The 24,490-nt window shown below is 34.3% G+C and overlaps 1 pseudogene; it reads right to left on the bottom strand.

Moving 5' to 3' along the window:
* Window positions 1–8,908: 8,908 nt before the first annotated feature.
* Window positions 8,909–9,653, bottom strand: LOC101720205 (serine/threonine-protein phosphatase 2A 55 kDa regulatory subunit B alpha isoform pseudogene; annotated as a pseudogene).
* Window positions 9,654–24,490: the final 14,837 nt, after the last annotated feature.

A 24,490-nucleotide genomic window follows, 5' to 3' on the forward strand; every position in this document is an offset into this window, starting at 1 on the left:
CCTTACCAAAAAAAGGAAAGAAAAGGCACAAATCCATGCAATTAAGAATGGAAAAGGGGAAGTCACAACAGATCCAACAAAAATCCAGAGGATCATCAATACCTACTTTGAGAACCTCTACTCCAATAAAATGGAAAACACAGAAGAAATGGGCAGATACCTAGATACATACGAATTGCCAAAGTTAAATGAAGAAGATATAGAAATTCTAAACACCGCAATTACAATAAGTGAAATTGAAAATGTAATAATATATTTACCAACAAAGAAAAGCCCAGGTCCTGATGGCTTCACTTCTGAATTTTACGAGACATTTAAAGAAGAACTATTGCCATTACTCTTTAAACTCATCATGGAAATTGAAAGGGAAGCAATGCTTCCAAATTCTTTCCTGGAAGTAAGTGTTACTTTGATTCCAAAACCAGCGAAAGACCCAACCCAAAAAGACAACTACAGGCCAATCTCCCTAATGAACAAAGATGCAAAAATCCTCAACAAGATACTGGCAAACAGAATACAGAGGGTCATCAAGAAGATCATACACCCTGAACATGTCGGATTTATCCCAGGGATGTAAGGATGGTTCAACATTTGTAAATCAATAAATGTAATATACCATATTAACAGAGTCAAGGACAAAAACCATATGCTCATCTCAATAGATGCAGAAAAAGCATTCGACAAAATCCAGCACCCATTCATGATAAAAACTCTACAGAAAATTGGAATAGAAGGTCTTTATCTCTACCTGATTAAGGCTATCTATGAAAAACCAACAGCCAACATCATACTAAATGTTCAAAAACTGAAACCTTCCATGCTAAAATCAAGAAGAAGACAAGGATGCCCACTATCACCACTCCTGTTCAATATAATTCTGGAAACATTAGCCACAGCAATTAGAAAAGAGAAAGAAATAAAAGGAATAAAGATAGGGAAAGAAGAAGATAAACTGTCATTATTTGCCGAGGATATGATACTTTATGTAGAAGACCCAAAAAACTCTGCCAAAAGACTTCTAGACTTAATTGACAGATTCAGTAGAGTAGCTGGATACAAGGTCAACACTCAAAAAACAATAGCCTTCTTGTACACAAATAACAGACTCATTGAGAGAGAAATTAGGGAAAAAATTGCTTTTATAGCAGCATCCAAAACAATGAAATATCTAGGAATCAATCTAATAAAGGAAGCAAAAGACCTCTACACTGAAAACTACAGCACTCTGACAAAAGAGGTCGAAGAGGATACAAGAAAATGGAAAGACATCCTTTGCTCCTGGGTAGGAAGAACCAATAGAGTGAAAATGGCCATACTTCCAAAACTACTATATAGATTCAATGCAATGCCAATTGAAATTCCAGCAATATACTTCAAAGAACTAAAGAAAACAATCCAAAAATTCATTTGGAACCAGAAGAGACCTAGAATAGCTAAAGCAATTCTAAGCAACAGAGACATGACTAAGGGTATCACAATCCCCAACTTGAAACTATACTACAAAGCTACTGTGATAAAGTCAGCATTGTACTGGCAAAGGAACAGACCTGAGGATCAGTGGAATAGATTAGAAGATGCAGAAACAGCTCCAGACATGCTCAGCCACCTCATCTTTGACAAAGGAGCCAACCACCCTCATTGGAGAAAAGATAGCCTATTTAATAAATGGTGTTGGAAAAACTGGATTTCAACATGCCAAAGATTAAAACTAGACCCATACCTATCACCATGTTCTAAACTAAGATCCAAGTTGATTAAAGATATAAATATTAAGACAGAAACACTAAACTTGCTGGAAGATAAGTTAGGTAGAACTCTTGAAGACATTGGCATAGGAAAAGACTTCATGAACAAAACCTCAGCAGCATGGGAACTAGCAGAAAGAATAAACAACTGGGATCTCATCTTATTAAAAAGCTTCTGCACTGGGAAAGAAACCACCAACAGAGCTAACAGACAACCTACAATATGAGAAAAAAATTTTAGCAGCTGTACGTCAGACAAAGGACTACTATCTAGAATATATAAAGAATTGAAAAAAATAAGACCCCCCTCAAATTCAAAGACCCAGTTCAAAAATGGGCATCTATAATGAACAGACATTTCTCAGACAAGGAAGTAAAAGCAGCAAGCAAATATATGAAAAGATGTTCATCATCACTGGTCATTTGAGAGATGCAGATGAAAACAACACTGAGATTCCACCTCACCCCAGAAAGAATGGCTGCTATTGGGCTGAGGATTTAGCTCAGTGGTTGCGCCACCTGCCACACAAGTGCAAGGTCCCGAGTTCAATCCCCGGCACCAAAAAAAAAAAAAAAAAAAAAAAAAAAAAAAGAGGCTGCTATCAAGAAATCAACAAATAACAAATGCTGGCGGGGTTGTGGGGAGAAAGAAACCCTTCTCTGTTGCTGGTGGGAGTCCAGACTGGTGCAACCACTGTGGAAGTCAGTATGGAGATACCTCGAACAACTAGTACCAGAGGTCCCATTTGACCCAGCTATTCCCCTGCTGGGTATCTTCCCAAAAGAATGAAAAGAATCATACCACAGTGATATATGTGCACCCATGTTCATAGTGGCACAGTTTGTAATAGCTTACTAAAGCTTGGATGCAGCCCAAGTGCCCATCAACTGGAAACTGGATAAAGAAAATGTGTTTTTTTTAATAAAATGGAGTACTACTCAGCCATAAAGAATGAAAAACTAGAGTCATTTATAGCTAAATGGATGCATATTGAGGCCATACTCTTAAGTGAAATAAATAGGACACACATGTGTAAATACTGAATAGTTGGGGCCAGGGATTTAGCTCAGTGGTTTTGCCCCCTGCTGTGCAAGTGCAAGAACCCGAGTTCGATCCCCAGTACCAAAAAAAAAAAAAAAAAAGAAAAAAAAATACCGAATAGTTTCACTAGTGTGAGATACTGATACTGTAAACAAGTGTTAAAATGATTAAAATGAATAATTGATAATTTGAAATAAGAAAAAAGGTTCAAAGACGAAGGAGTGAAGGGGGGGGAAGGGGAAATGAAAAGAGGGAAAGGAAAAACTATGAGAAAAGAAAAAAAAAATGGAAATGAAATCTATGTAAATAGGGAAGGGTGGAGGGGCTGAAGCATGCACAGGTAATGGGGAAAAAAAATAAGAACCAAGATACATCATGTACAGGTACAAACACCCAATGATAAATGTAAACAAATTGTATACCTAAAATGTACCAATAAAAGAACTAAAAAAAACCAAAACACAAAACAGCATGGTACGGGCAAAAAATAACAGACCTAAAGATCAATGAGAAAGAATAGAAGATGCAGAAACCACTCTAAACACACTTAGCCAACTTATATTCAAGGAAAGAGCCAAACACCTTCACTGGAAGAACGATAGTCTCTTTAATAAATGGTGCTGGAAAAAGCTTTCCACAGGCTGAAGACCCGTGTTTCTTACCATGCACTAAAATAAAAATCAATATGGATGAAAGATCTATATATTAGAACAGAAACACTAAATCTGCTGGAGGTGAGTATAGGTGGAACTCTTGAAGACATAGGTGTATGCAAAGACTTAAGGAACAAAATCCTGAATGCACAGGAAATACTACACAGAATCAACAACTACAATTTCATCTTATTAAAAAGCTTTTGCACAGTTAAATAAATCACCGACAGAGTCAAAAGAAAACCAACAGAGTGGAAAAAAATTTTACCATCTGTTCCTCAGACAAAAGGCAAATATCTAGAATATATAAAGAACTGAAAAAATAAAACCCACAAAATTTAAAGACCTAATCCAAAAATGGGCATCTGTGATGAATACAACTTCTCAGATAAAGAAGTACAAAATGGCATAAAAATATATGAAAAAATGTTTAACATCACTGGTCATTTTAGAGATGCCAATTAAAACCACACTGAGATTCCATCTATCCCCAGAAAGAATGGCAGTTACCAAGATATCAACCAATAAGAATTGCTGGTGGGGCTGTATGGAAGAAGGAACTCTTCTCCACTGTTGATTGAAGACTGCTCCAATGACTGTGGAAATCAGTGTGAAGATTCCTCAAAAAACAAGAACTAGGGGTCCTATTTGGCCCAGCTATTCCTCTTCTCAGTATCCTCCTGGAAGAATTAAAAACAGTGATACATGCACACCCATGTTCATAGCAGCACAGTTTGTAATAGCTTAATTTTGGAAACAACCCAATGAACCAATAAATGGATAAAAAAGATTTTCTTTTACAATGAAATATGGCTCAATGATAAATAAGCACAAACTGGAGACATATATATCTAAATAGATGTATCTAGAGACCACAATCTTAAGTTAAATAACCCGAACACATATGTGTAAATATTGCATTGTTTCTCTGGTGTGAGAAACTAAAAGTGTAAATAAGGACCAATATATAATAGATATTGTGGAAAAGGGAGAAAATATTCAAATGGGGAGGAGCACAATGGAGCGGGGAGAAGGAAAGGAAAGAAGGGAAAGAAAAAAGAGAAAAGGAAGATAACGTGGAAACAAAGCTCTTGTAAATAAGAAAGAGAAAAGGGGTAGAAGGAGGGAAAGTGAATGGGAAAAAATCAGAATCAAGATATATCATTGGACAGGTACAAATTACATTCAATGAATGCGATCCTTATGTATATCTAAATTGTATCAATAAATTTAATTAATGATAAAAAAGAAAAATTTTAACTAATGCACATGAAATAAGCTGTCATTTTTTAATACTAAAAGTAAAATATAAAGATATATAAAAAACAATGTGAGATATGGGTTTATTTATAAATGTTGACCTTCACCTGGCAAAGTATTTTCTATAGTCAACAAAATTCTCATATAATTAAGCAAGACTTTCTGAAGTGAGCATATTGCTATTTTTAAATTATTTTTGTTAGGGAAAAATGGAAGATCTGCTGTATTTCAATCAAGCTATGTACTCTTTCTTTTAAATATGTATCACTGCATAAAAATTCTGTCAGAATCTACAATCATTATGTAAGTGGGAAGGGAGAAGTGAAAACTCACATACTCACATTTTTTTCTGTTTATATTTCAATTTAGAGTGAAATCATTGCTGAATCTGAAGATTTCACATTTTTAACAGATGTAAAAACCCGAAGCCCACACTTCTTTAGTTCTAATTTGAACTAAATTCTGCCAACATTTAATTTTAACAATTTCATGTTAAACATTCATGGTGCTTTTAATCTCACAAAATATAACTAAACTAGTTTACACATTTTTAGGTTTATAACAATGTAGTGTCATAAATCACAATGTTTTATTATAGTATTTCAATGTGGGAAGGTGAATTAGATCCTTCCAACTAAAAGGATAAATTCTTCTGAAATTGATATTAAGGTTTCTTAAAAGGTATTCACTTCTTTTTTGGGTCATCTGGGTATTTAATCATTATTGACAAAGTAAATTGTTATATATGTATTAGATATATTACCATAAAGCTCCATTAGCCTCAGGACAACTAAACTAAGACTGCACACACCCATGGTGATTCGCCTTTAATCCTAGCCTCACATTATTAATCAATCCCAGCATCACATCCTTAATTCTAGTATCACACACTCTAGGTCTAGAAATCTCCAAAAAGCCCCTCCTATGACCACATGAAGAGGGGCCATCTAGATACACCCTATAAGAGACACCAAACATTGTTTATAAACTATGAAGTGAAATTCTAGTTCAAGAGGTTTGTTCTACATCATGATGGCTACAGTTTAATAAAATATTCATTATATATTTGAAAATTACTGAGAGTAAATTTTGAGTATTTTCACCACAAGAAAGCATGTGAGGAATTGTCTATGTTAATTAGCTTGATTTAGCCATTCCACAATGTATACATATTTCAATATATCTTGTTCCATAAACATGTTCCATTTCTGCTGATTAAACATAAGTAATAGAAGAAAAATCAAACAAAACAAAGACCACAAAAATAGGGAAATACTATATTGTAATTATTGACCTAATTGTTATTAGGATAAGAATTGATCTATTTACCTAGAGTCAATGAAATGAAGTTCTCTTAAATTTACAATGCTCACTCCTGTCATATTGGGAAGGATTCCTGCCTTTATTCCACTTTTTCACCTCTCTGGTAATGTTGAAACCTGACTATAAAACAAAGAAATATTTCCCCTTGTCTCCTTTTCTTACAATGTTCTCACCACACAATCCATTTGCACTCTTCTAATAACTATGCACAGTTATCTGAGACCAAAGGTGAAAAAGAAACAATAGGCATAAAAAGCAGCTTCTTCTGGGGCGGGGATTTAGCTCAGTGGTTCCAGCTCCTGCCTCGCAAGCTCAAAGACCCGAGTTCAATCCCGGGTACCAAAAAAAAAGAAAGAAAGAAAGAAAAAAAAGAGTTCCTTCCAATATACCTGTCTTAAAGTTAATTTCCTTTCATCCAAGAAACCTGTCAAAAACAACATGAAAAAAATTGCAATGCCTCTTCTATATTATAGGCAATAATATTCTGAATAAGTTAATGTACCTTCGAAAGAATCAAATAATTGTGGACTTGTATAATGTGGCTTTATAAAAACTAGAGAAAACAAAGTATGGTTCTATGACCTTTCCTTCTTTTACAAAACAGTATGTTTGACTTCTCTGAGTGATAACAGTTGCTTAAAGAAATTTATTCACAGAAGCAGAAAATTTATTATGAGAATTAAAAACATAGATGAAGAATCAATTCATTGTAAAGTGGAACAAATAAAACAAGGTTCTAGTGAATTGTGAAACTGACTCTTTTCTATTATGTCCCTTAATTGTTTGATCCCTTGTTTATTTCATTGTTGATTAAGTTTAATTCACAAATGTGTCTAGAAGGCACTCCACCTAAATGCTTGCTGTCAACAAACATACAATCTGGGAACATCACATTTGATGTATGAGGCTTCTAATAGTAATTTTGTCTATGAATGTAGAGTGATAGGAAGTTGTCAAAACTGAATTTTCAAGGTCCAACCAACAGGTTTCTCATACAAGTATGATAAACTGTGGGAATGAATTCCATTTCTATATGATAAAATTAAGAGCAATCATCCTTAGGACTGTAATTTTGCCTGACATTCCATATTATTCTTTCTTGTGCACTTTCTATTTATATTATATTCCACTCTCACTACATTTCATTAAGTAGAGGGTTGGCATAACTTTCAATTCTTGATCTTCTATTTGCAATAAATTTAAGTTTATCTCTTTTAAGAGATAAATGTACTTTAGGTTTCTGAGAACAAAAGTAAATACAATATTTACCTTTTTCATACACTACTAAAATCATAAAGCTATTACAATATACTAGCTTTCATTGTTATGTAAAAATATCTGTAGAAATTATACAAACTCAAGACTCAAAAATTTGGCAAGATTTAAGAGAAATGTGAGCAGATTTCTTCAGCTCTGCCATTATTTTCTCTTGTTCTTAAGAGCTATCTACTGTTTCTGAAGATGCAAAGGGTCTAAGCATGTAACATAGTCATTACAGTTCATCTCACTTTGCGTGCTATTAAGCTAGGGTGGCACAGATAAGAGATTCAATATTCTCTTCTACAACCTGTGAATTCTCTAAACAAAAACATAAAAGTTCTGATGAAGGAAGAAAGTTTGAAAGAGAAAAAAATGCACATTAGCAGGAGCATTTTTGAATAAAAAAATGATGTAAAACATTATTAAAATTCATTGAGTATGAACTGATCTGCATAAAGTCATAATAACTATGCCTTCAAACAAATGATATTGCTCTTTGATACAAAATAGCATCTTTATACTAAATCAAAGACTAGGTTTTTTTAGCTAATCAGTTAAAAAAAACTTTGCGATATAAATTCTCTGGCAACGTACTGATGACTTTATGGTCAATGTGGTAACAAAAAAAAATCATGGCTCTCAAGATTGTTTTGGTTATTCTGAATCATTTGTGATTTCACACAATTTTTGGATTTTTAAAAAATTTCTGTAAAAATGTCTTTGGAATTTTTATGTGGATTATCTTGCATCTGTTACTTGCTTTGCATAGTATACACATTTTGAAAAGACTTATTGTGCCAATCCAAAAACACACCTGTCTATTTACTCCATCTCTTTGTATTTCTGTCAGATGGAAATGTCTAGATATTTTACCTCCTTGGATAAATTTATTTCTAAGTTTATTGTTTTTGATAATATTATTAATGGGGTTTCTTTCTTTTTTCAGATAGTCTATTCACTAATATTCATAAAAATGCAAGTTGAATGTCTATGGCAATGTTATATCCTGAAATTTTACTGAGTTTATTTAATAATTACAGTTATTTTTGGTAAAATATTTAGTTTCCTGTATAAAAGTACGTGATATCTGAAAACAGAAAAAATTACTTCTTCCTTTCCAATTTTGATGTCCTTTATTTCTTTCTCTCACATAATTTCTCTGGCTAGGACTTCTTTTTTTTTTAAGAATAAGTAGTATTTAATTTTAAAAAGGGGAATGGGTATACCCCACAAATGATACAGTAATGAGGATACACAATTAAATCCCATAGCATGACTGTAGGCGTTCACTGTGTTTGACATCATCACAATGGAAAGCATAAAAAGTGGAGTAAATCAATGTTGACACAGTCCAATCTACTCCATTAGGCAAGTTGGTGCAAGAAGTCATTTAAATTAAAAGTGCCCTACCCTTACCTAAACGGCTAGCAGACATGGAGAATACCAGTGAGGAAACCACAGAGCTTTCTCCATGTAGCTGTAAACACGTGTTGTAGAATGGCACACTGTGAAACACTGGAAGGGGTGCTGCAATGGACCTCTCTCTTTCACAGGTATGAATACTAGATTTAACTATCTCAACTAAGCAGGAAGTGGGCTCTTCTGCTAGGAATGTCAACCCTAATTCACTTGTCTTGAAATATATACAGATTGTTTGTAGAGGCTACAGCAATGATGTTTTCCTTGGGGTGCCAGGCTGGATGAAGGATTTTTTTGTTGAAATCTAGGCTGTCAACACTTACTTCATCTTTCTTTCACTTGCCGCTTGCACAGACTTTGCGTGGATTCAAAACCATGCAAGGCTTATTGTTTTCTCGTGATGTTTCTAGGGTTATATCTGTCTTTGTGTTCCTGTCGAACATTCTGAAGAAATTATTGTAAGATCCAGTCATAAAAACACTGTCAGATTCATTCCAACAACATTCAAATTTGTCACATATGCAGTCATTTTCATACAGTGAACAGAGTTTACTTCTGAGGTATTCATGCACGTTTAGAATGCCTATCACAGAGGGCAGATGCCCTCATGTCACAGAGCCGAATGGTTCCTTTACTGCTCCTGTACACAAATGTGTTAGAGCTGTTGGGATGGAATTCTGCAGCTGTGATCACTTGTGTGAGCTCTTCCCTATTGGCAGGTTTGATATCCAGAATATTAAAACTCCTGTCTGTAATTTCCAGGTGCCAAAGATTAATTTGCAAATCATCTGCAGATAAGTAAGTTTCATAATCACTATTAATAGAAATGGAGTTGATGTGGTATGTATGAGCATTGGTGAATATTCTTCGAGGACTGGCCTCTACCATTAGGTCCATGGGCCTGAAGGCTGGCACTCATAGTGTAGTAACTAGTAGGCTCTCTGCACCTTCCATCCTATTCTTTCAAGTTATATACCTTTCTGGTCTTTTGTCCCTTTCACTGATTTTCCATAATTTTATTGTTTTATCATTAGTAGAAAATAAAAACTGAGCAGCATTTTTCTGGAGCAACCATCTAATTTTGTTGATCTTTTCTTCTATTTCTAAACTTTTCAGGTAGTCAAATTCAGGTTCATGGCTCTGGAAGGTGCTGTAAACACTATATTCTGCTCTGCTATGAGACTGGATTTTGTTCTCCTGCTCCTCTTGAAAGATGACAACTCCATCACCTTTATCTCCTGTTGCTAGTAATTCTCCAGAATGATTACATTCTGGAGAAATTATATCTGCTCCCTAAAAATAACTGCTACACTGGCTTTGGTGGTAATTAGCTCCGTAGCTTTTTGTTATAGTTTTACCAGGTTCATATTAGGACTTCTAATAGCATACTGAAGCAGCCCAATTGCCCATCAACTAGAGACTGGATAAAGAAAATATGTTTTTTTTTACAAAATGGAGTACTACTCAGCCATAAAAATGAGAAATTAGAGACATTTATAGCTAAATGGATGCACATTGAGGGGATACTCTTAAGTGAAATAAATAGGACACACGTGTAAATACCGAATAGTTTCTCTAGTGTGAGAAACTGAAAGTGTAAATAAGGACTAAAAGGTATAATAGAGAATGTGAAATAGGAAGAAAAAGGGCAAAGGGGAAGGGGAAGGGGGAGGGGAGGGGAAAGGAATGGAATTAATATGAGAAAATGAGAAAATGGAAACATTTTTGTAAATAGGGAGGGCAGGAGAATGGGGAAAAATGAGAACCAAGAGAGATTATGTAAACGTACAAATTTCCAATGATGAATGTCATTATATTGTATATCTAAAATGTACCAATAAAATTAGTTTTTAAAAAATAAAAAAAAAGTGGTATGAGTGGACATTTTTTGCTTGTTCCTAATGTTGGAGGATAACTTTTAGCTCTTCATGATGTAGTATGCTGTTTGCTAACTATTAGGTTGCCATATATGACTTTTATTATGGTGAAGTATATTTTTCTTTTTCTGTTGTTTTTTGGAGACAGGGTCTCACTATGTACTTCAGGCTGGCCTTGATCTCACTAAGCAGTCCAGGCTGGCCTCAAACTCACAGTGATCCTCCTTCAGCCTCCCAAATGCTACATCATCTAACCCAGCTGAATTATATTTTTCCACTCCTAATTGGTTAAAGAATTTATCCTGAAAGTATGCTGAATTTGGTCAAATGATTTGTATTAATCTATTGAGATGATCATGTGATTTTTATTTTTCATTTGGTTAATATTATGTGTCACATTTATTGATTTGCATATATTGAACAAAACTTGGTCATAGTGTATGATCCTCTTAACATGCTGCTGAATTCAGTTTGCTAGTATTTTGTTGAAGATTTCTTCATTTATTTTCATTAGGGATATTGCCTTGCAATGATAAAGCTGAAGGCATCACACTCTGTGATTTCCAACTATATTCCAAAACTATATTAATCAAAAGAATATTGTACAGTCATTAACAACAAACACATAGACCAATAGAAGTGAATAGAGAGCCAATAAAGAAACTCATGTGTATACAGTCAACCAGTCTATGACAAGGACATCAAGAATACAGAAGAGGAAGGGGCAGGCTCCTAAATAAATAATGTTAATAATAAATAATGTTAGGAAAATTGTATATTTACATGCACAAGATCAAAATTCGACCATTATTTCACACCAATTAAAATAAAATCAAAGTAGATTAAACTTAAGACTAAGTCATGAAAATATAAAATTCCTGGAAAAAACACAAGGAAAAGTTACTTAACATTGATTTTCACCATGATTTTTTGAACAAAACTTCAAAATTATAAGCAACAAAGCAAAAATAAACAAATGGGTGGGACTACATCAAACTAAATGGTTTCTCAAAACAAAAAAAATACACAAAGTGAAAATGCAGCTTATGGGATGAAAGAAAATGTTTTCAAACTACATATTTGATAAGGGACATATATCTAATAAATATAAAGAATAAATGTGACTCAATAGCAAAAAAATATATATAAATAAAAGTCAGAAAAGGGTCTGAATAAGCTTTTTTTTTTTTTTTTTTTTTTGGTACTGGGGATTGAACTCAGGACCTTGCACTTTCAAGGCAGGTGCTGGAACCACTGAGCTAAATCCCCAGCCCAATAAGCATTTTTTTCCAAAAGAAACATACAAACAATATGAAAAGGCCGTCAACATCACTAATTATTGATAGATGCAAGTTAAAACCACAGTGAGATATCATCTCACACCTGTTAGAATGATCACTAATGAAATGTCAAAAAGTAACAGGCACAGTTGAGCATATAGAGTAAAGACACCCTTGCTGGAAATGTAAAAGAGAACTACCGTTATAGAAATACTATGAAGATTCCTCAAAAAGATTAAAAATAAAACTATTATATTATCCAGATATCTATCTTCTGGATATATATATATATATATATATATATATATATATATATATATATGAAATGAAATCAGTATGTCAAAAATATACTTTCATTCCCATGTTCACTGTAGCATTATTCACAATATCCAAGGCATGAAAACAATCTATTGGTGGTAGGTGAATGGATAAAGAAAATATAATATGAGGTGAAATATTATTCAACCCTAAGAAGGAAGTCTTGTTATTTGAAACATCATGTATGAAGGTAGAGGACATTTTAATAACCTAAACTCTATAAAGAAAGACAAATGCTTTATGGAATCACTTATACATAGAATCTAAAAAGGGGAAAAGGGGCAAACAGAAACAGAGAATGGTCATTTCTAGGAGTTGAAGGGTGAAAGAAAATAGGACACTTGGTTCAAAAAAGACAACTTTAATTTGTAAAAAAAACAAGTGCTAAGGTTGTAATATACATAGTGACGAGTATAGTTAAGAATATTGTGTTACATCCTTGAAATTTGCTGAGAGTAGATCTTAAGAGTTCTCATCAAAAAAGGAAATTGTTTGAGGTGATGGGTACATTAATTAAATTAAGGTTACAATCATTTCATAATGTATGCTTATCAAATCATAAGATTTTATACTTTAAATGTATACAATTCTATTTGTCAATTATATCTCAATAAATCTTGAAAAATAGACTTTAGAGAAGTAAGTATTTTGAATACTTTGCTTTACTTTTTTGCCTTCATGCTGATTTAATCCCTAGCCCATCTTTTTTTTAAATTTTGAGACACAATCTCTCCAAGTTTTTCAGACAGTGCTTGAACTTGTGATGCTCCTGCCTCAGGCTCCCAGAGTGCTGGGATTACCTGATGCACTGCCACACACTGATAAAAATTTTATGTTTTTAACTAAAAATTAATTTGATCTTCTCTAAATTATTTCAGATACAAAAAGCAAGCCTTATGCATCTATTATTGATATGGATACCATCAATATCTAGTAAACGTACATTATCTGTCAAGTTTGAACAGTGACAATTTATACTGAGGTTCATCTTTGTAACAATTTTCTCCAATATTTTTATTATTAATTTCAACATATGTGTCAAGATTAAAATTAAAATTATGTTTCTAATATGAGGAAATTTAGTGTAATACTGTATTCATGCATATTATAGATGCCAATCTTATGTACTTGGAAATGGCAGCATGGCTCATATTATATCAATGCTATATACTCTAACAACATAAGAAACAACCTGGGTAGATCCACTTTCAAAAAGCTGTACTATAACAAACTGATTTTGCCAGTTTAATGAGACAAAATTAAAACAATATAAAATGATTGGGATACATGGATCTTTGCACTTATAGAAAAGTGAAAACTAGATAAAATATTGCAATGTATGGAAAAACAAAATCTAAATTTCAAACACAGGAGGCAAATTTTATTTAGAACTTTCATGAGAATTAACAATAACAAGGAATGACTGATGAATGCTGGATTTCTGGTTATTCCCTTCTTTACCAACTCACTTTGAAATAAAAATGACACAACTATAACTCAGGTACCCTGAATACTTGTCATTGCTAGATCTGCTAGATCTCAAGGTCCTTCTACATCTGCTCAGTTGAAATTGTGATTAGATTCTCTACTGATATGTTGATTTGTTTAAAAGCAGATATTTTTTCTGTTGCAATACATAGCTTCACTCCTTCTTTGTCATCTAATTGCTTTTCAAAGTTTACAAATGGTAACTTCTTTTCATTGGAAATGAAAAACCTTCAGTTACCAAAGAAGAGAGACATAAAAAAACCTATTGCTTGGTGCTAAATTTAAATACTATAGTTAGGAAAAGTCACAAAAGTGAGTACTTTCAACTTACCTCAAGCATTATTTCAAAATGAAGACAAACAGGCTATTAATTTTACATTGAAGGGACTTCTAGCTAATAAATTATTCATTGTCAAATCAACTCTGATGGACAACAAATATCTAAAGTAAATTTTCAGTGCAAATATTGTGCTATGGAATAGATAGATATACAGGAAATTTTGATAAAATATAACTTTCTATAAAGTCCATTTCCCCATAGAAAGAAGTATAGAGGAGTTAGAGAGTACTGTCGGGCTGCTTGGGTGAGTTTTGTTTTTGGTATACATTTCTAAAGAACATCAATACTTGAAAAAGATGTAGAAGAACCAGCTACCATATCCATACTACTTCCATAGTAGCACCATACACAAAACCAGGTCTAGGTTTTACTACCTCAACTTCCTCTACAAGAGGAAGAGTTCCTGAGAGAGAAACAGGAAACATTCCTTCCCACTTCCCATCTCTAATAAAGATCACATTAGGGCCAGGGATTTAGCTTAGTGGTTCTGCCGCCTGCCTCACAAGCGCAAGGACCCGAGTTTGATCCCCAGTACCAAAAATAAATAAAATAAAAAAAAAAAAAAAAAAAAGATCACATTAAAAATTTCTTAATCCTCAGTTGAAAATCATCAGAAAATATAAATTTCTCCATGGTTTCACTAATGCAATGAAAAACCATGAATATTGATTTACTGTTTATTGTGTGAATATTGGACTGAGAGAATTATGAAAAATAAATACAAAATTTGTAGAAGTCACATTAATTTCACTGAAAATTATGTTTTGCTAAAAAGGAATTTCAGACAAATGAATTTGATGCAACCAGAAAGGAAAAGCTTCCATTGCAGAGGTTTTCTTTAGAATGAAAATTCAATATACAAAATGGAAAAATTCAGTAATGCAGTATGATGTTAAAATATATGCAAAAAAGTCTGAGCCCTCTTTTTAATAATGATAATGAAAAAATTTTACTTTTTTTTTTCCTTAAGTTCTTTTATTGGTACAATTTAGGTATACAATTCGTTTACATTTATCATTGGGCGTTTGTACCTGTACATGATGTATCTTGGTTCTTATTTTTTCCCCATTACCTGTGTGCCCTTCACCCCCTCCACCCTTCCCTATTTACATACACATCATTTCCATATTTTTTCTTTTCTCATAGTTTTTCATTTCCCTCCTTTCCTTTCCACTTCCCCCCTTCACCCCTTCGTCTTTGCGCCATTTTTCCTATTTCAAATTATCAATTATTCATTTTAATCATTTTAACCCTTGTTTACACTATCAGTTTCTCACACTAGAGAAACTATTCAGTATTTACACATGTGTGTCCTCTTTATTTCACTTAAGAGTATGGTCTCAATATGCATCCATTTAGCTATAAATGACTCTAGTTTTTCATTCTTTATGGCCGAGTAGTACTCCATTTTATTAAAAAAAGCCCACATCCTTATCCAGCTTCCAGTTGATGGGCACTTGGGCTGCTTCCAAGCTTAGGTATTACAAACTGTGCTGCTATGAACATGGGTGCACATATATCACTGTGGTATGATTCTTTTAGTTCTTTTGGGAATACACCCAGCAGGGGAATAGCTGGGTCAAATGGGACCTCTAGTACTAGTTGTTTGAGGTATGTCCATACAGATTTACACAGTGGTTACACCAGTATGCACTCCCACCAGCAACAGAGAAGGGTTCCTTTCTCCCCACACCCCTGGCAGCATTTGTTATTGGTTGATTTCTGGATAGCAGCCATTCTTTCTGGGGTGAAGTTGAATCTCAGTGTTGGTTTCATATGCATCTCTCCAATGACCAGTGATGATGAACATTTTTTCATATATTTGTTTGATGCTTTTACATTGTCTGAGAAATGTCTTTTCATTACAGATGCCCATTTTTGAACTGGGTCTTTGAATTGGGGGGGGGGTCTTATTTTTTTCAATTCTTTATATATTCTAGATAGTAGTCCTTTGTCTGACGTACAGCTGCTAAAAATTTTTTCCCATATTGTACGTTATCTGTTAGCTCTGTTGGTGATTTTTTTCCCAGTGCAGAAGGTTTTTAATAAAATGAGATCCCAGTTGTTGATTCTTTCTGCTAGTTCCTGTGCTGCTGAGGCTTTGTTCATGAAGTCTTTTCCTATGCCAACGTCCTCAAGAGTTCTACCTAACTTATCTTCCAGCAAGTTTAGTGTTTCTGTCTTAATATTTATATCTTTAATCAACTTGGATCTTAGTTTAGAACATGGTGATAGGTATGGGTCTAGTTTTAATCTTTGGCATGTTGAAATCCAGTTTTTCCAACACCATTTATTAAATAGGCTATCTTTCCTCCAATGAGGGTGGTTGGCTCCTTTGTCAAAGATGAGGTGTCTGAGCATGTCTGGAGTTGTTTCTGCATCTTCTAATCTATTCCACTGATCCTCAGGTCTGTTCTTTTGCCAGTACAATGCTGTTTTTATCACAGTAGCTTTGTAGTATAGTTTCAAGTTGGGGATTGTGATACCCTTAGTCATGTCTCTGTTGCTTAGAATTGCTTTAGCTATTCTAGGTCTCTTCTGGTTCCAAATGAATTTTTGGATTGTTTTCTTTAGTTCTGTGAAGTATATTGTTGGAATTTCAATTGGCATTGCATTGAATCTATATAGTAGTTTTGGAAGTATGGCCATTTTCACTCTATTGGTTCTTCCTACCCAGGAGCAAAGGATGTCTTTCCATTTTCTTGTATCCTCTTCGACCTCTTTTTTCAGAGTGCTGTAGTTTTCAGTGTAGAGGTCTTTGCTTCCTTTATTAGATTGATTCCTAGATATTTCATTTTTTTTTGGATGCTACTATAAAAGGAATTATTTCCTTAATTTCTCTCTCAATGAGTCTGTTATTTGTGTACAAGAAGGCTATTGTTTTTTGAGTGTTGACCTTGTATCCAGCTACTTTACTGAATCTGTCAATTAAGTTTAGAAGTCTTTTGGCAGAGTTTTTTGGGTCTTCTATGTAAAGTATCATATCCACAGCAAATAATGACAGTTTAACTTCTTCCTTTCCTATCTTTATTCCTTTTATTTCTTTCTCTTTTCTAATTGCTGTGGCTAATGTTTCCAGAACTATATTGAACAGGAGTGGTGATAGTGGGCATCCTTGTCTTGTTCCTGATTTTAGCATGAAAGTTTTCAGTTTTTGACCTTTAGAATGATGTTGGCTGTTGGTTTTTCATAGATAGCCTTAATCAGGTTAAGATAAAGACCTTCTATTCCAATTTTCTGTAGGGTTTTTATCATGAACAGGTGTTGGATTTTGTCGAATGCCTCTTCTGCATCTATTGAGATGATCATATAGCTTTTGTCCTTGACTCTGTTAATATGGTGCATTACATTTGTTGATTTACAAATGTTGAACCATCCTTACATCCCTGGGATAAATCCGACTTGGTCAGGGTGTATGATCTTCTTGATGAACCTCTGTATTGTGTTTGCTATTATTATGTTGAGGATTTTTGGATCAGTGTTCATTAGTGAGATTGGTCTGTAGGTGTCTTTTGGGGTTGGGTCTTTCCCTGGTTTTGGAATCAAAGTAACACTTGCTTCCAGGAATGAATTTGGAAGCCTTGCTTCCCTTTCAATTCCCCTGATGAGTTTAAAGAGTGATGGCAATAGCTCTTCTTTAAATATCTTGTAGAATTCAGCAGTGAAGGCATCAGGACCTGAGCTTTTCTTTGTTGGTAATTTTTTTATTATATTTTCAATTTCACTCATTGTTATTGGAGTATTCAGAGTTTCTATATCTTCTTCATTTAACTTTGGCAATTCGTATGTATCTAGGAATCTGTCCTTTTCTTCTGTGTTTTCCATTTTATTGCAGTACAGGTTCTCCAAGTAGGTATTGATGATCCTCTGGATTTCTGTTGGATCTGTTGTGACTTCACCTTTTTCATACTTAATTGCACGTATTTGTGCCTTTTCTTTCCTTTTTTTAATAAGGTTGGCTAAAGGTTTATCAATTTTATTTCTTTCAAAAAACCAACTCTTTGATTCATTGATTTTTTGCATTGTTCTCTTAGCCTCCACTGCATTGATTTCTACTGTGATCTTTATAATGTCCTCTCTTCTACTAGCTTTGGATTTGTTATGCTCTTCTTTTTCTGGAAACTTGAGGTTCTGCCTTAGGTTATTTATCTGAATTTTCTCTGTTTTCCTAATGTGGGCATTCATTGCTATGAATTTCCTGTGTAGAACTGCTTTCATTGTGTCCCATAGATTACTGTATGTTGTACTGGCATTTTCATTTACTTGTAGAAACTGTTTAATTTCTTCTTTAATTTCATCTGTGACCCATTGGTTGTTCCAGAGGGCATTACTTAGTTTCCATGTGTTTGTGGGGGTTTTGCAGTTTCTTATGTTATTGATCTCCAATTTTATTGCACTATGGTCTGATAATATACAGGGGGTAACTTCTATTCTTTTACATTTACTTAGACATGTCCTATGAGTTAGCATGGTCTATTCTGGAGAATGACCCGTGTGGAGCTGAAAAGAATGTGTATTCTGATTTTATGGGGTGGAATACTCTGTAAACATCTATTAAGTCCATTTGTTCAATAACTTGGTTCAGTTCTAGAATTTCTTTGTTAACTTTTTGCCTAGATGATCTGTCTATTTGTGATAGAGGGGTATTGAGGTCCCCCACTACAATTGTGTTAGTGTTTATTTGGTTTTCCATTTCCATTAATATTTGTTTTATATTGTTGGGGGCATTCATATTTGGTGCATATATATTTAAGATTGACATCTCTTCCTCTTGTATTGTTCTCTTCACAAGGTTGTATTGACCATCTTTGTCTCTCTTAATTAGTTTTGGTTTGAATTCTACTTTGTCTGCAAACAAGTTTGCTACCCCTGCTTTTTTCTGCCTTCCTGTGGCATGTAGAACTGTTTTCCATCCTTTTTCTTTCAGTCTGTGCATTTCTTTTTGAGTTAGGTGTGTTTCTTGAATACAGCATATTGTTGGATTTTGCTTCTTGACCCATTCTGCCAGTCTATTTCTTTTGATTGGTGAATTGAGGCCATTAACATTGATGGTTATAATTGATAGATATTGATTCATCCTTGTCATGATGTTTTACTTTTGTTGGCTCTTTTATTTATTTTTCCCCCTTTCCCTTCATTGTCTTACCTTGCCTGGTGACTTACTTCTGTTGCCCCTCATGGAGGTGCAACCTTCATTGTTTTTTCTAGGATGTTGTTTAGAATTGCTTGTAGTGCTGGTTTGGTGTTCATGAAATTTCTCAGGTGCTCTTTGTCGTGGAAGTATCTAATTTCCCCATCAACTTTGAAAGATAATTTTGCAGGATACAACAGTCTAGGTTGGAAGTCATTTTCTTTTAGGGCTTGAAATACTTCACTCCAGCCTCTGCTTGACTTGAGGGTTTGTATTGAGAAGTCTGCTGTGATTCTGATGGGCTTTCCTTTGTAGGTGATTTGTTTCTTTTCTCCAACTGCTTGTAGGATTTTGTTCTTCTGTTGAGTTTCTGGGATCCTTACTATTATATGTCTAGATGTAGATCTTTTTTTATCATGGCTAGTTGGATTTCTATATGCCCCACTTATCCGTATGTCCAACTCTACCTCTGTCTGGGAAGTTTTCCACTATTACATCTGTGAACATTTTTTTTTATGTCAATTGTGCTTTCTCCTGTTTTTTCATGGACTCCTATCAGTCTTATGTTGTTCTTTTTTGCATCGTCTAGCAGCTGTTGGATTGATTTCTCATGGTCCCTTACTATTTTTAAGAAATCTCTGTTTCCATGGTCTTTAACCATGATCTTCTATACCTGATATTATATCTTCAGATTCCCTTAATCTGCTGTGGATACTTTCAGTGGAGTTTTTAATCTCCTGAATATCTGTGTGAGTCTGTTTCATGGATTCCATTTCTTTCTTATGTTGGGAGATCATGGTTTCCATTTTTTTCTTATGCTGGGTATTCATGGCTTCCAGTATGTTTCTGAGCTCATCTATTTTTTTATCTGTCTCTGTTATAGAGCCTCTAATCCTGTCTTTCACTCTGCTCACCATCTCTGTAGATATCTGGGAGATTATTCCTGCTTTGAATTTTTCTAGAGCCTCATTCATCTGTTTTTTTACTTCCTGTGCTATCAGTTCAGGGTGTCCAGGTGGTTGGTTATCAGATTTTTCCACCTCATTTCCCCCAGGGTTTACCCTTGGTGGGGTTGAAGTCTGAGTTTGTGCCTTGCTTAAATGTCTTCTCATTTTTGTTTTTGGTACTGTCCTTGGTTTTACTTCTGGGTTGATACTTTGTAATTGCTTATTGTTAGTATCTTTGTTGCTTGTAATTAGAACCCTTATGGAATGATTGCTTCTCAGAGGTGTCTTCCATATATAACTGGTCTTTAAGTTTTGAGTCTCCAATGACTCTGAGGCTATCTCATTTTCATTATACCAGGAAGAATCACTTACTAGATCAATGACAACACCTTAGCCCAAGTGATACAATCAGTCACACCATTTCATCAAGTACATCTTAGAAAATGACATTTTGTGGTAGTTATTAGTCTATCACCTTTAACTGTGTGAATTCAATCAAGATCTAGGACCAAGCCAACATATGTTTATAGTGAATAAACTCTTCAATATAACAACTTTACCCTTCAGGATGGGGAGTTAGAAGGAGTTGGAGAGGGAGCGATAGATAGGTAGAAGGATAGGGGAAGGTTAGCAGTGAGGCCAGAGGACACAGGGGAGAAGGAAAAAGAGAAGGATAGAAAAATAAAGAACTCCAAATGAGGGCCAGAACAGGGACAAAAAGGGAGATGAACAATGTAGGACAGTAAGAGAGTGAATGTAAGAGAGAGAGAAAGGAAAGAGAAAAGAAAGAAGAAAAAAAAGAGAGAAAAAAATTTGCAAAGAGTAGGAAAAAAAAAAGATATGAGGAGAAAAAGAAAAGAGAACAAAAAAACCCCCAGTAATACCAATTTTGGAAATAAAAAATAAAAACAAAAATGAAGGGCCTCCTTCCGGGTATCTCTCTGCTGTCACAAAAGACAACGTGTGTAGCAGTGTGCAGATATAAATCAATGAGTCTCAGCAAGCCAGTTGTAGACCTGTGAGATTCAGGCAGATTTCTGGCTTCAAGTCCCAAGTAGAGGTCCCTGCCCTCTTGTAGGGTTGAACTCTGCATGGTTGTACTGTAGGTTATACCTATCCTTCCCCTGAAGATAGTCCCAGTTCTGATGGAAGGTGATGATCGCTCCAACTTACCCACTACAGTGGTCTGGTGGTCTAGTGTCTTCTGTGTCTTTGTAGTGTGGAACCAGGTGGCAGTGCAGCCAAGAGTCCAGAGGAGTAGGGGGGGCAGTGGGTTGCTGCCAGGGCATGGGCTGGATTGGCATGTTCCACATGGCTGGGGACCCTGCTACAGAGCCTGCAGATGTGCCTGTCTGAAATGGGCTGGATCAGTGTGTTCTCCTGGCTGGGGACCCTACTACATTCAAAAAATTTTTTCTGTCTATTGTGAATGTTTCAGTATCAGAACTACGATTTTTAAAGCAAACAAAATGAATAAGACTACTCTCTCCTCCTGCAGAATAAGAAGTCTGCAAAATTCTATTACTATCAGTAGAACTACAATCCTGCTATTTTAAAATGATTTCAAACAGTACTCTTATACAGTGTCCCATTGCTCCACAGCACACAAGTTATAGTGTGCTTTCAAATGATTTTCACTCTACTGACAGTTTGTTTTACAGTGAAATACACTCACATTTAACCCAGTGTCCCAGGAGAAAATTATAAACCTTGAATGATTAGCTACTATTTCTACCTGAAAACTGAAGATCTGTTATTTACTAATACTTAGGATATAGCCGTAAGTGCCTTAAGTTAAAAAGCTACAAAACATAGAATTCTCCTTTTGAAAAAATAATAAAGTTTCTCACAACAACTGTATTTTCCTTACCCTCTCTATAACTGGGAGTGATTTTACCAGGCTCATTTAATTTATAATATCCCAGTTTTCAAGATATGAATACCAATTCTGACTTAATGAAAGTGAATTCAAACACAGGCAAAATGTTTTCATATTCTAGCCACCATTCTAAGTACTGGAAATAGAGAAGGAGCAAGGTAGTGCTCATCCTGCCTAGTGATTGGGTTTGATTTTAGAAATTGAAACAAGCTTGTCTTCTGATCCCAGAACATTAGGCAGTCAGGAGGATATCAGCATATTGCTCAAGTTACTACAAATTTGTACCCAGTGAGAATATAATTTATGGAAAACATATTCCACAGGCCAGTCAGCAAATTGGAAATGACTAGACCCACTGATATTTCTGCAATTTCATTGCCCAAACCTGGCATGAAAATAACTCTATATGCCTCTAGGAGAGTGGTAGGGAAAGGAATTGCTAGCTCATAAGAAGAAAATCTTCATATGCATTTCATCTTCCTTAAAATTTATTTTAAATCTCACAGTGCAAATTTTTTTCAATCATTAGCTGTAAAATTATATCAGTTGTGCCCAAATAACTAAAGAATATGAGTGTGAAACATAAAACTTCCTCCAACTACTAAGTGTATCTTAAAAAATGACTTGTAGAGTGTATTTATGTAAAATACGCAATGGAAATGAACATATGTTCCTTAAATGTGAATCGAGAGAAATGGATTGCTTCTGTACTTCCTGTTCTTAGATTTTGTCTTATCTACCATTTCTTGTATTTCATTTAGAAGAAGATTTATATCTAGATGAATTTGAAAAATTCATATATGGGAATTAAGTATCAAGGTATCTTAGACAGCTACACCCTACCACATATATACCTTCCCCTAATTGAAATGCTCAAGTGCATACACACAAGTCAAAATTTTTATAGGGTGTCTTTGCATGAGTATAGAGCTTCCTTGGGAATTCTTTGAGTATACCCCTTTCATGATATCTGTACCTACTAGTTGACCACTGTCCAAGAACAGCATTGGGCTACATGTATGTATGCCTTACTGTTTTCTGGAGATTCCTATTCAATAGGTATTCCAGTGATAAATTATAAGTTCTCCACCTGAATAACTGAAGTATGTATTCAGGCAGGAAAACGTGCATACTAAGTAAAATGTTTTATTTAAGTACATCTTCAGGAATTTTAACCTGGCCTACTTTCATCTAAACATCAACTATGAATTATCTCCATAATTTTTTAAGGTGTCAATCTCTTTATTCTTCCTACAGTTCCACTATACTGTCATAATTAGTACCAATGACAAACTGCCATATTTTTCTCTGTGGTTATACAAATATAAATATTTGTGTATATGGATATTTATTTTCTTTTTATTATTAATTTTATTGGTACGTTTTAGGTATACAATACAGTTATATTTATCATTGGAAATTTGCACCTTTCCATAATCTCTCTTGGTTCTTATTTGTTCCCCATTCAACTGCGCTCCCTTCAACCCTTCCATCCCTCCCTATTTACAAAGACATTGTTTCCATTTTTTCCTTTTCTCATATTGATTCCATTCCCTTCTTTCCTTTCCCCTACTCCTCCCATTTCCCCTTCCCCTTTGCCACTTTTCGTCCTATTTCACATTATCTAATATATCTCCATAAATTTTGAACAATTTTGAGTAGCAATAGTAGACAAAAATAAAAGAAGAAAGGATTGAAACTTAAACAGAGAGAAGGTAAGACAACAAAAATTAGAATTAATAAAATATAGGTACTACTAAATTTTACAAATGCTCATTGCTTCAAACTGTACTTCACTTAAAGATATCACAAGTCTTTCCTAGTTCAACATTTTAAATAACAAAAAATAAAGAAAAACGAATCAAACAAAATCTAAATCCAGGCACCAAGCACATGTGACACAAATACAATTTCCTTATATTTGTATGGTCATTAAAAATAAAATCAAACATAATGCTTCTCTTTAAACAACTATGTGAATAATTATAATAAGTTTCTTCGATGTCAGTACTCCATAGTATAATGTGTAAAATATCAATTATACCTAACTATTGGCTTGTGAGAAAGCAAAATGCAATAAGTATTTAAAGTGAAATAAAGTAAGTGGGCATTTCCGGAATACCTCATAGATATGTGATTAGGAGACAGTATTTTAAACTACTTATACTTTTCTATCTGTAAAATGGGGATAACAAGCTCTATATCAAAAGTGGTGTTGTGAAGAGTATATGCAATCAAAATACTGAATCACAACTGAGTTTATACTAAAGGATAGCTCAGAGTATTCAGTTTCATCATAGAGAGGATCCACCATGAATGTGTGTATCTATGTGTATAAATTCTTCCTTGTGTAAGTGCCTGAATGATTGGGTCATGCTGAAAAGAGTTCATGTTAGAAAATCTGCAATAATTTCAAAATGGCTAAGCATTCAATTTCTTCTTATACTTACATAAACCTCCAAGGAAAATTTCAGTATTTTTAAAATGCTAATAAAAATATTTCCCTGAAACAAATGTAAAACTATTAT

The sequence above is a fragment of the Heterocephalus glaber genome, unplaced genomic scaffold (assembly GCF_053883595.1).
Source record: "Heterocephalus glaber isolate CG9 unplaced genomic scaffold, H.glaber_assembly_v1.0 deba00001613, whole genome shotgun sequence".
NCBI lineage: Eukaryota > Metazoa > Chordata > Mammalia > Rodentia > Bathyergidae > Heterocephalus > Heterocephalus glaber.